The sequence below is a fragment of the Triturus cristatus genome, chromosome 1_1 (assembly GCF_964204655.1).
Source record: "Triturus cristatus chromosome 1_1, aTriCri1.1, whole genome shotgun sequence".
Taxonomy (NCBI): Eukaryota; Metazoa; Chordata; class Amphibia; order Caudata; family Salamandridae; genus Triturus; species Triturus cristatus.
The window spans coordinates 501,227,532-501,240,193 of NC_140579.1; positions in this window are offsets into that span (position 1 = coordinate 501,227,532).

A 12,662-nucleotide genomic window follows, 5' to 3' on the forward strand; every position below is an offset into this window, starting at 1 on the left:
AAATTGCACCCCTACACCATCCAACACTTTCCCTACTGCTGCACCTTCCTGGAGTTAGAATAGTAAATTGCACCCCTACACCATCCAACACATTCCCTACTGATGCACCTTCCTGGAGTTAGAATAGTAAATTGCACCCCAACACCATCCAACACTTTCCCTACTGCTGCACCTTCCTGGAGTTAGAATAGTAAATTGCACCCCAACACCATCCAACACATTCCCTACTGATGCACCTTCCTGGAGTTAGAATAGTAAATTGCACCCCAACACCATCCAACACATTCCCTACTGATGCACCTTCCTGGAGTTAGAATAGTAAATTGTTACCCCTACACCATCCAACACTTTCCCTACTGATGCACCTTCCTGGAGTAAGAATAGTAAATTGAACCCCAACACCATCAAACACATTCCCTACTGCTGCACCTTCCTGGAGTTAGAATAGTAAATTGCACCCCAACACCATCAAACACATTCCCTACTGATGCACCTTCCTGGAGTTAGAATAGTAAATTGCACCCCTACACCATCCAACACTTTCCCTACTGCTGCACCTTCCTGGAGTTAGAATAGTAAATTGCACCCCTACACCATCCAACACATTCCCTACTGATGCACCTTCCTGGAGTTAGAATAGTAAATTACACCCCTACACCATCCTACACTTTCCCTACTGCTGCACCTTCCTGGAGTTAGAATAGTAAATTGCACCCCTACACCATCCGACACTTTCCCTACTGCTGCACCTTCCTGGAGTTAGAATAGTAAATTGCACCCCTACACCCTCCAACACTTTCCCTACTGCTGCACCTTCCTGGAGTTAGATTAGTAAATTGCACCCCTACATCATCCAACACTTTCCCTACTGATGCACCTTCCTGGAGTTAGAATAGTAAATTGTTACCCCTACACCATCCGACACTTTCCCTACTGATGCACCTTCCTGGAGTTAGAATTGTAAATTGTTACCCCTACAGCATGGTACATTTTTACAACTGCTGCACCTTAGAATGTTGGATAAAATTACCTTTTTCTTTCGAAGTTGCTTTTCTTGCTGACTCTTCTTAAGTGGGAATGGCGTGTAGGCTGGAGTAGACACTTATGAGGTGATTGGATTTCGAATGGAAAAATAAATGTCTGGAAAAGTGAAAAAAGAAAAGAATGAGAAAACTGAACGATGTTGAGAAATGCGATTTTACAATAATTTTTTAAAAATTGTATATTTGTTATAAGTTGCAGTAGATAACACTTTCCCTAATGCTACACCATCCTTTAGTCATGAAATAAAAATTCTGAATTCTGCATATGTAACCATAAATAAATTGGTTTTTTTTTCAACATTAGCAATGAGATAGCTAGTCTAATATATTGAAGGTTAAGAAACCATCATGAAAATCAATACCTTGTTTTGTAGAACTTGCTTTTCTGGATGAGGCTTCTGAAGATGATTTGGTCTGTTGGTTCAAGATTTAACGTGTGTGGTGGAAAGAATCTTTCTGTAAGGAATCAAATTGTTGTCTTTTGAAAAAAAAGAGGATAAAAAAAAAATTAACGTTGGTTTGAAATGTAAAATCTGAGTATATTTAAATTAATAATGACATACAATATAACTAATACTACATGACACTGTACTAACCAATGCACCTTCCTGTAGTTGAAATAGAGATATGTACCCCTACACTATAAAAAAATCTTCCTAATGTTGCACCTTCCTGGAGTAGAAATAGTATATTGTTACTCTAAACTATCCATTTTTTTTCTAATTTGGTACGTTAGAGGAGTAATAATTGCAAAAGGAAGGATTAAAAATGTATAGTAAAAATAATACTGAAAAGGTAACATACCTTTTTCTGTTATTGTTTGTTTTCGTGCCTTTAAGGTAATGCTTGCAGCAGGATACATTTTTTTTTTGGTACAGATGTACTCTGGGAAAAAAAAAAGTTGAATAAATTAATGTTCCTTAGCCAACGTTGGTTGGAAAAAAAATACAATTTATAAACAATTTGATATATGACAAAGGAGTATGAGTAACAATTGGTGAAAGAAAACATATTACACATTTAATGCATTTTTCAAAAAAAAAAAAAGGTTAATCCGATACTATCACTAAATTACTATAATGCAGAACATTCTAGGACTTTGAATAGAAATAGTTGCCCTAGTAATATGAATCGCTTTTTCAGATGTAGTACCCAACTGAAGTCTTATTAGTAATTGTTACTCCTGCATCATGGTATTTTTTCGTTTATGATGTAGTGAGATTGAGGTTTAAAAAAAAAACACCATTGCCATACATCACTTTAGGTAATTTTTAAAAATATATTTTACAAGTAAAACCATTACAAATAAATTACATTTACCTTCACAATTTTATATGTCAGTCGTTAACGTGGTGGTGATGCTCAATTAGGTACACCAATTGTTGAATCTCAAAAAATTCCGAGTTTCTGTTTTTGGAAAATAAAATACTTGTTTTAAGTTGGTGTATATTTTTAGTGATAATAAATTAGAAACAGTACATTTTAAAAGTTATTATTAAGAATTTTATTTAAATTTTTTTTGGGTTAAGAAAATATATTTTCCTCAAAACCAACGTTTAAAAATATTATAATGACTTACTAGTAGTTGCTCTATTGTAATGCTTTTACGAATGAATTCCGTGCTCTCTCTGAGGAGGTCGCAGTGGAGGTGACAGAGGGTCAGCTTTTCACGTCTGGTCTCTCTGCTAGTTGATAATCAACTGAGTGCAAAATGGTGTCTTCCTTGTATTTATAAGTTTTACTCTGTGTCACTATTAATTTTTTTAAAAACTGCGTTCGTTGTGTTTTTTTAAATGCTTTGTTTTACTGTGGAAAATGATAATTTAAAAATGCTTTTTAAAAAATATTGTTTTCATTCATTTGCTCCGTTTTGGCATCCATTTTGGAACATGTCTTTTGGTATTGTTTACATAGAAACTGTGGTAGGACAAGTTTTACAAGTGAGATGGTTAAAATGGCGCCTATGTGTATGTGTCTTATGTTTAACTTTGTTTACTTACTTTCCGATCTAATCATGATAAAAATGTCTATGTACTGTTATTTAAATTTTCGTTATTTTTGTAAAACTTTGAAATGTGTGAAAACGGAATTTTATGGGGGATTTTGAGTATTAATTTTAATACTCGAGTATTAATTTTAATACTCGAGTATTAATTTGGTAATGCGTTTCAGTCGATTTACGTACAGTTTTTCTCCACGTTTTAATACACTTCCCCACCCTAAAACCCCTAATTTCCCTGCATCCCGTGCCAGATTTTATTGAACTTTTAATTTAAAAAAAAAAAAAATCGCGTTGTAATGGTATGCGTTGTAATAGATTTCGTTGTAACAGCACTTTTCAGTATTTTAATAGGTTTTGCGTTGTAAGAGTATTCGTTGTAAAGTAATGCGTTGTAGTAGTACTTGCGTTGTAAAAAATGCGTTGTAAAGGTATGCGTTGTAATAGCATGCGTTGTAACGTCATACATCCCTTTGCGCTAATCTAAATTTTCCTACATCTTCTCTTCCTTTCCAGCAGCTCTTACCTCGTCCCCTCAGCACCAGGAGGCTCCTCGCGGAGTGACAGTTCGCACTTTATAAATGCATTTTTACATTACATTACATTACATTGCAAACTGCTTTGCTTCATTGAAGCGAGAGCAGGGAAACCTGCTCTCGCTTCAATGAAGCAAAGACGATTGCTTTTCCACATGAGGAGCAGCATGTTAGCTGCTCCCCATGTGGAAAAGCAATGCCGGCTCCTGCAGGAAGCGGGGAGCCGGCTGGAACCGTGGGGGGATTGGGACCCCCCATGGTCCCCAACGAGATGGCCAGGCCCCGGGGGATGTGGTCCCTGGGGCCAGTAGTGGCCCAGGAGGGGGGCCACGGGCCCCCCCTAAAAATAAATAATTTAAAAAACGGCCCGGGAGATGTGGTCCCCGGGGCCAAAAGGGGACACAGGAGGGGGGCAAGGCAGCCCCCCTCCAAAAATAAAAATAAAAAACAAGGCCATGCCTCGGGATATGGGGTCCCCGGGACAAATTATGGACTCGGGAGGGGGGCCACGCGGCCCCCTTCCCGATTTTTTCTTTTTTTAATTATAAAAATTGGGGGCAGGCCCTGGGGGATGGGGTCCCCAGGGCCAAAAAATAAGAAAAAGAAGGGGGGGCTACACAGCCCCCCTTCTTAAAAAGAAACATTTTTCAAAAAACGGGATAGGGAGGAGGCCACGCCCCCTCCTTTCATCACTCTGCAAACGCGCCCCCTGGCGTGTTTGCAGAGAGAGAACGAATTCCCCTTCAATACTGGGGTCCCTGGGGGCCTACTAGCCCACCAGGAACCTCCAGTATGCGCCAGGGGGCTCCGTTGCAGAGAGGTGTAATAAGGCCACGCCCCTTTTTACACCTCTCTGCAACGCAGCTCCCTGGCACTTACTGGAGGTACCTGCTGGGCTAGTTGGCCGCCAGGGGACCTCAGGATTCAAGGGGATTTAATCTCCCAATTTAAAACGTGCCACGGGGCGTGTTTGCACAGTGGTGAAGGTAGGGGGGCGGGGCCTGAGGCAATACTGTGCAAACACGCCCTGTGGCGTGTTTTAAGTTGGGGAATTCATTCCTCTTCAATCCAGAGGTCCCCTAGGGGACAACTAGCCCACCAGGTACCTCCACTAAGCGCCACGGAGCTGTGTTGCAGAGTGTTGTAAAAAGGGGTGTGGCCTCTGAACACCTCTCTGCAACGCAGCTCCCTGGCGCTTACTGGAGGTACCTGGTGGGCTAGTTGGCTGCCAGGGGACCTCAGGATTCAAGGGGACTTAATCCCCCAACTTAAAACACCCCACGGGGCGCGTTTGCACAGTGGTGAAGTTAGGGGGCGGGGCCTGAGGTGAGATCTGTGCAAACACGCACTGTATGACTTAAACACATTCTTTCAACTGTTTATAGGAGGTTGGCCAGTGCTGGATCCAGGATCCACCACTGAGTAAGAAAAAGTAACGATAACACTACTTACCTGCTAAGTGAATTTTCTGCCATAGGATAACATTGGTGATTCTATGGGAAAAAGTTTCTAAGTGTCAAGTTTTAAAATACAATAATATTCCTTAAAAATTACTACTGTAACCAAAGCGCTTTTACTCAACGGTTTACAGGAGATGTACAAGGACTGAATCTAGGATCCAGTCCTGTGGTTAGAAAAGTAATCCATAAAGTAACTAATTGCATTTAACTAGAAATTCACATTGAGCTCAATGTTGCTTTGTGTTTGAAATTGTGTTGCCCATTGCAACAACTGTAACTACTGTACTTAAAAGTCTGTTGCCTATTTGCCAAGTATTTAAACTAACGTAATTCATTTTGAGAAAGTATATTTTGTATTGTAATGTATAATGTAATTATAATGTAATTAAAAAAATATCTAAAAATAAATAGTTTAAAAAAATCTAGTAAATCAGTATCAAAAAAATCAGTATAACAATTAATACATTAAAAATTGTCATTTACAAAACCTTTGAAATTCACTGAAAAAAACATAGGTTTCAGGCCTGATATAGTTAGGAATGAGCATTTAAAAAACCTTTGAAATTCACTGAAAAAACCAAAGGTTTCAGGGGCGTTATAGTTAGGAATTGGCATTTAAAAAACCTTAGAAATTCACTGAAAAAACCATAGGTTTCAGGGGCATTATAGTTAGCTGGACATTTCCCTCGTACAAAACCCTAGAAATTCTCCTGTTATAGTTAGTTCAGCTAACTATAACTCGCGCCCCCGCAATGCACTGCTGATGACAATTACATCACTCATGACATGGTCAGTGACATCACTGATGACATCACTGATGACATCTGAAATGACATCACTGATGACATCACTGATGACGTCATCCATGTGATAAATTAGTGCATCTTCTCACACCCTTTTATATACTCAATCAAAATTTCAGATGTCCATTCTCAAAACCATAGATACTCAAATACCAATAATTACATACCCACTCATTGACTCTTAGATCTACACACACATCCACTCACTCACCTGTACAGTCACCCAAACTTACAGTCACTCAGTACAGGACTATCATATGCATTTATACACCTACATAGACACTCACACACCACCAATCATCCATAGAGGTACTCTCACACCTAGTCAGTCATGCAAATAATTAATTACACTCAAATTTACTCACCTATGCAGTTATACACACACAAGTTCACTTACTCATAAAAATAGTACCACATTCTTACACTCTTATACAATCACTGATACAAGCACACACTCATCCATACAGCCACTCTCAAAATCACACACTCTCACATATACCCACTTATATACTCTTGCACACATATATACTGCCTTTCACATATGTAGTTACTCACACATGTACCACTGAGATATACATTCAATCACTAATACACCCATACATACACTCACCCAACCATACAGTCCATCATAGATGCACTCTTAAAACCATGCACCCATAGAATCACCCACTTACACATGTATACACAGAGTCACACACACCCCACCCACACAAACACTCAGGCACCCATACAGATACACAGACAACCAATCAATAACCCATAGAGACACTCATATAGCTATTCACAAAACCATGCAGCCGCTTATACACCAACAGACAGACAGATACAGACATTCACACAGTTTAGTCACTAGTCTGCAGTAAGATAAGTTTAATGACTCACTTATAGAGTCAGTCACGCACCTACTAAATCATCCATTCACACACTTATACACCCACTCATTCTTTGATAGGTTTTTCCCTATATATATATTAAACATATTTAAAATTTACAGAAACACACACTCACTGGATGACGTCATCAGTGATGTCATCAGTGATGTCATTTCAGATGTCATCAGTGATGTCACTGACCATGTCATAAGTGATGTAATATGTGACGTCATCAGCAGTGCATTGCGGGGGCGCGAGTTATAGTTAGCTGAACTAACTATAACAGGGGAATTTCTAGGGTTTTGTATGAGGGAAATGTCAAGCTAACTATAACGCCCCTGAAACCTATGGTTTTTTCAGTGAATATATATATATATATATATATATAGTTCCACAAGTTGCCCCTAGAGCAAGGATGCACTCGAACAGCAGCTTGCTTGTGAAAGCCTTTATTTCAACAAAAACTGCAACCTACACAAACACTACTGCACTACACTAAACCCTAACACACTACCCCCAGTGCGACCCCTTACACTACACAAACACTACTGCACTACCCTAAACCCTAAACCTACCCCCTGCATGACCCCCTACACTACCCAAACACCACTACAATGCCCATAACCCTAAAACACTACCCCAAGCACGACCCCTATACTACCCAAACACCACTGCACTGCCCTAAACCCTAAAACACTATCCCCAGTTTGGCCCCCTACACTACACAAACACCACTGCACTACCCTAAACCCTAAAACACTACCACCTACACTATACAAACACCACTGCACTACCCTAAACACTAAAACACTACCCCTAGCATGACCCCCTACACTACCAAAACACCACTGCACTAACCTAAACCCTAAAACACTACCCCAGCAAAAACCCCTCTACTACACAAACACCACTGCACTACCCTAAACCCTAAACCACTTACCCCAGCATGAACCCCTACTCTACACAAACATCACTGCACTACCCTAAACCCTAAAACACTACCCCAAACACGACCCCCTACACTACACAAACACCACTGTACTACCAAAATCCCTAAAACACTGCCCCCAGCACGACCCACTTCACTACCCAAACACAACTGCACTACTCTAAACCCAAAAACACTACCCCCAGCACGACCTCCTACACTACTCAAACACCACTGCACTATCCTAAACCCTAAAACACGACCCCCTACACTACACAAACACCACTGCACTACCCTAAACCTTAAAACACTACCCCCAGTACTACCCCTATAGTACCCAAAAACCACTGCAATACCCTAAACCCTAAAACACTACCCCAGCACGACCCCTTACACTACAAAAACACCACTGCACTTCCCTAAACCCTAAAACATTACCCCTAGCACGACCCCCTACACTACCTAAACACCACGGCACTACCCTAAACCCTACATCTATCCCCAGCACAACCCCTTACACCACACAAACACCACTGCACTACCCTAAACCCTAAAGCACTTATCCCAGCACGACCCCCTACACCACTCAAATACGACTGCACTACCATAACCCCTAAAATACTACACCCAGCACTACCCCCAATACTACACAAACACCACTGCACTACCCTAAACCCTAAAACACTACCCCCAGCAGTACCCCCTACACTACCCAATACCATTGCACTACCCTAAACCCAAAACAGTACCCCCAGTAGTACTCCCTACACTACTCAAACACAAATGCACTACCCTAAAACCCTAAAACACTACCCCAGCACTATCCCCTACACTACACAAACACCACTGCATTAACCTAAACCCTCAAACACTACCCCCAGCACGACCCCCTACACTACCCAAACACCACTGCACTACCCTAAACCCTGAAACACTACCCCCATCACGACCCCCTACACTACACAAACACCACTGCACTACCCTAAACCCTAAAACACTACCCCTAGCATGACCCCCTACACTACCCAAACACCACTGCACTACCCTGAACCCTAAAACACTTACCCCAGCACGACCCCCTACACTACACAAACACCACTGCACTACCCTAAAATCTAAAACACCACCCCCAGCACGACCCCCTATACTGCCCAAACACCACTGCACTACCCTAAACCGTAAAACACTTACCCCAACATGATCCCCTACACTACCCAAACACCACTGCACTACCCTAAACCCTAAAACACTTACCCCAGCACGACCTCCTACACCACTCAAACATGACTGCACTACCATAAACCCTAAAACACTATACCCAGCACTACCCCCAATACTACACAAACACCACTGCACTACCCTAAAACCTAAAACACTACCCCCAGCATGACACCCTACACTACACAAACACCACTGCACTACACTACTGCACTACCGTAACACCTAAAACAGTACCTCCAGCATGACCCCCTACACTGCCCAAACCCCACTGTACTACCCTAAACCCTAAAACATTACCCCCAGCAAGACTCCCTACCCTACACAAACACCACTGCACTATACTAAACCCTAAAACACTACCCCCAGCATGACCCCCTACACTACCAAAACACCACTGCACTACCCTAAACCTTAAAACTCTACCCCAGCATGAACCCCTATACTACACAAACACCACTGCACTAACCTAAACCCTAAAACACAACCCCAAACACAACCCCCTACACTACACAAACACCACTGTACTACCCCAAACCCTAAAACACTGCCCCCAGCACGACCCACTTCACTACCCAAACACAACTGCACTACTCTAAACCCCAAAACACTACCCCCAGCACGACCTCCTACACTACCAAAACATCACTGCACTACCCAAAACCCTAAAACACTACCCCAGCACTACCCTCTATACTACCCAAACACCACTGCAATACCCTAAACCCTAAAACACTACCCCCAGCACGACCCCCTACACTACACAAACAACACTGCACTACCCTAAAACATTACCCCTAGCACGACCCCCTACACTACACAAACACCACTGCACTACCCTAAACCCTACATCTACCCCCAGCACAACCCCCCTACACTACACAAACACCACTGCACTACCCTAAACGCTAAAACACTACCCCCAGCACAACCCTCTACACTACACAAACACCACTGCACTACCCTAAACCGTAAAACACTTACCCCAGCATGACCCCCTACACTACCCAAACACCACTGCACTACCCTAAACCCTAAAACACTTATCCCAGCAGGACCCCCTACACCACTCAAACACGACTGCACTACCATAAACCCTAAAACACTACACCCAGCACTAACCCCAATACTACTCAAACACAAATGCACTATCCTAAACCCTAAAACACTACCCCCAGCATGATGCCCTACACTACACAAACACCACTGCACTACACTACTGCACTTCCCTAAAACCTAAAACAGTACCCCCAGCATGACCCCCTACACTATCCAAACCCCACTGCACTACACTAAACCCTAAAACACTACCCCAGCACGACCCCCTGCACTACCCAAACACCACTACACTACCCTAAACCTTAAAACATGACCCTCTACACAAACACCACTGCACTACCCTAAACCCTAAATCTACCCCAGCACGAACCCCTACACTACACAAACACCACTTCACTACCCTAAACTCTAAAACACTACTCCCAGCACGACTCCCTACACTACCCAAACACCACTGCACTGCCCTAAACCCTACCCCCAGCACGACCCCCTACACTACCCAAACACCACTGCACTATCCTAAACCCTCAATCTACCCCCAGTACGACCCCCTACACTACACAAACACCACTGCACTACCCTAAACCCTAACACACTACCCCCAGCACGTCCCCTACACTACACAAACACCACTGCACTACCCTAGTGCACTACCCTAAAACACTACCCCCAGCATGACCCCATACACTACCCAAACACCACTGCACTATCCTAAACCCTCAATCTACCCCCAGTACGACCATCTACACTACACAAACACCACTGCACTACCCTAAACCCTTAAACACTATCCCCAGCACATCCCCCTACACTACACAAACACCACTGCACTAACCGAAACCCTAAATCTACCCCAGCATGACCCCCTACACTACCCAAACACCACTGCACTACCTTAAACACTAAAACACTACCCCCAGCACAACTTCCTACAATACCAAAACACCACTGCACTGCCCTAAACCCTAAACCAATGCCCCTTGCACGACCCCCTACACTACACAAACACCACTGCACTGCCCTAAACCCTAATACACTACCCCCAGCATGACTCTCTACACTAAACAAACATCACTTCACTACCCTAAAGCCTAAAACACTACTCCCAGCACGACCCCCTTCACTACCCAAACACCACTGCACTACCCTAAACCCTAAAACTCGACCCCTACAATACACAAACAGCACTGCACTAACTGAAACCCTAAATCTACCCCAGCATGACCCCCTACACTACCCAAACACCACTGCACTACCTTAAACACTAAAACACTACCCCCAGCACAACTCCCTACAATACCAAAACACCACTGCACTGCCCTAAACCCTAAAACAATGCCACTGGCACAACCACCTACACTACACAAACACCACTGCACTGCCCTAAACCCTAATACACTATCCCCAGCATGACTCCCTACACTAAACAAACACCACTTCACTACCCTAAACCCTAAAACACTACTCCCAGCACGACCCCCTACACTACCAAAACACCACTGCACTACCCTAAACCCTAAAACACGACCCCCTACACTACACAAACACCACTGCAATACCCTAAACCCTTAAACACTACCCCCAGCATGACTCCCTACACTTCACAAACACCTCTGCACTGCCCTAAAACACTACCCCTTCCACAACCCCCTACACTACCCAAACACCACTGTACTGCCCTAAACCTTAAACCATTTATACCAGCAAGATCCCCCTACACTACCCAAACACGACTGCAATGCCCTAAGCCCTAAAACTCTACCCCAGCACGGCCCCCTACACAACCCAAACACCGCTGCACTATCCTAAACCCTAAATCTACCCCCAGTACTACCCCCTACACTACACAAACACCACTGGACTACCCTAAACCCTAAAACTCTATCACCAGCATGTCCCCCTACACTACACAAACCCAACTGCACTACCCTAAACCCAAAATCTAACCCCAGCATGACCCCCTACACTACCCAAACACCACTGCACTACCCTAAACGCTAAAACACTACCCCCAGCACAATCCCCTACACTACACAAACACCACTGCACTACCCTAGTGCACTACCCTAAAACAATACCCCCAGCATGACCCCTTACACTACCCAAACATCACTGCACTAGCCTAAACCCTAAAACACTACCCACAGCACGACCCCCTACACTACCAAAACACCACTGCACTACCCGAAACCCTAAAACACTACCCCAGCACGACCCCCTACACTACACAAACACCAGTGCGCTACCCTAAACCCTAAATCTACTCCCAGCGCGACCCCCTACACTACCCAAACACCACTGCACTACCCTAACCCTAAATCTACCCCCAGCATGATCCCCTACACTGCACAAACACCACTGTGCTACCCTAATCCCTAAAACACTACCCCCAGCACGACCCCTTACACTACCCAAACAACACAGCGCTACCCTATTCCCTAAGACACTTCCCCCAGCATGACCCATTACACTACAAAAACACCACTGCACTACCCTAAACCCTAAATCTACCCACCGCACAAACCCCTTCACTACCCAAACCACTGCACTTCCCTAAACCCTGAAACTCTACCCCCAGCATGACCCCCATACTACACAGACACCACTGCAATGCCGTAAACCCTAAAACACTGCCCCCAGCACGACCCCCTACACTACCCAAACCCCACTGCACTACCCTACACCCTAAAACACTACCCCCAGCACGACCCCCTATACTACCCAAACACCACTTCACTACCCTA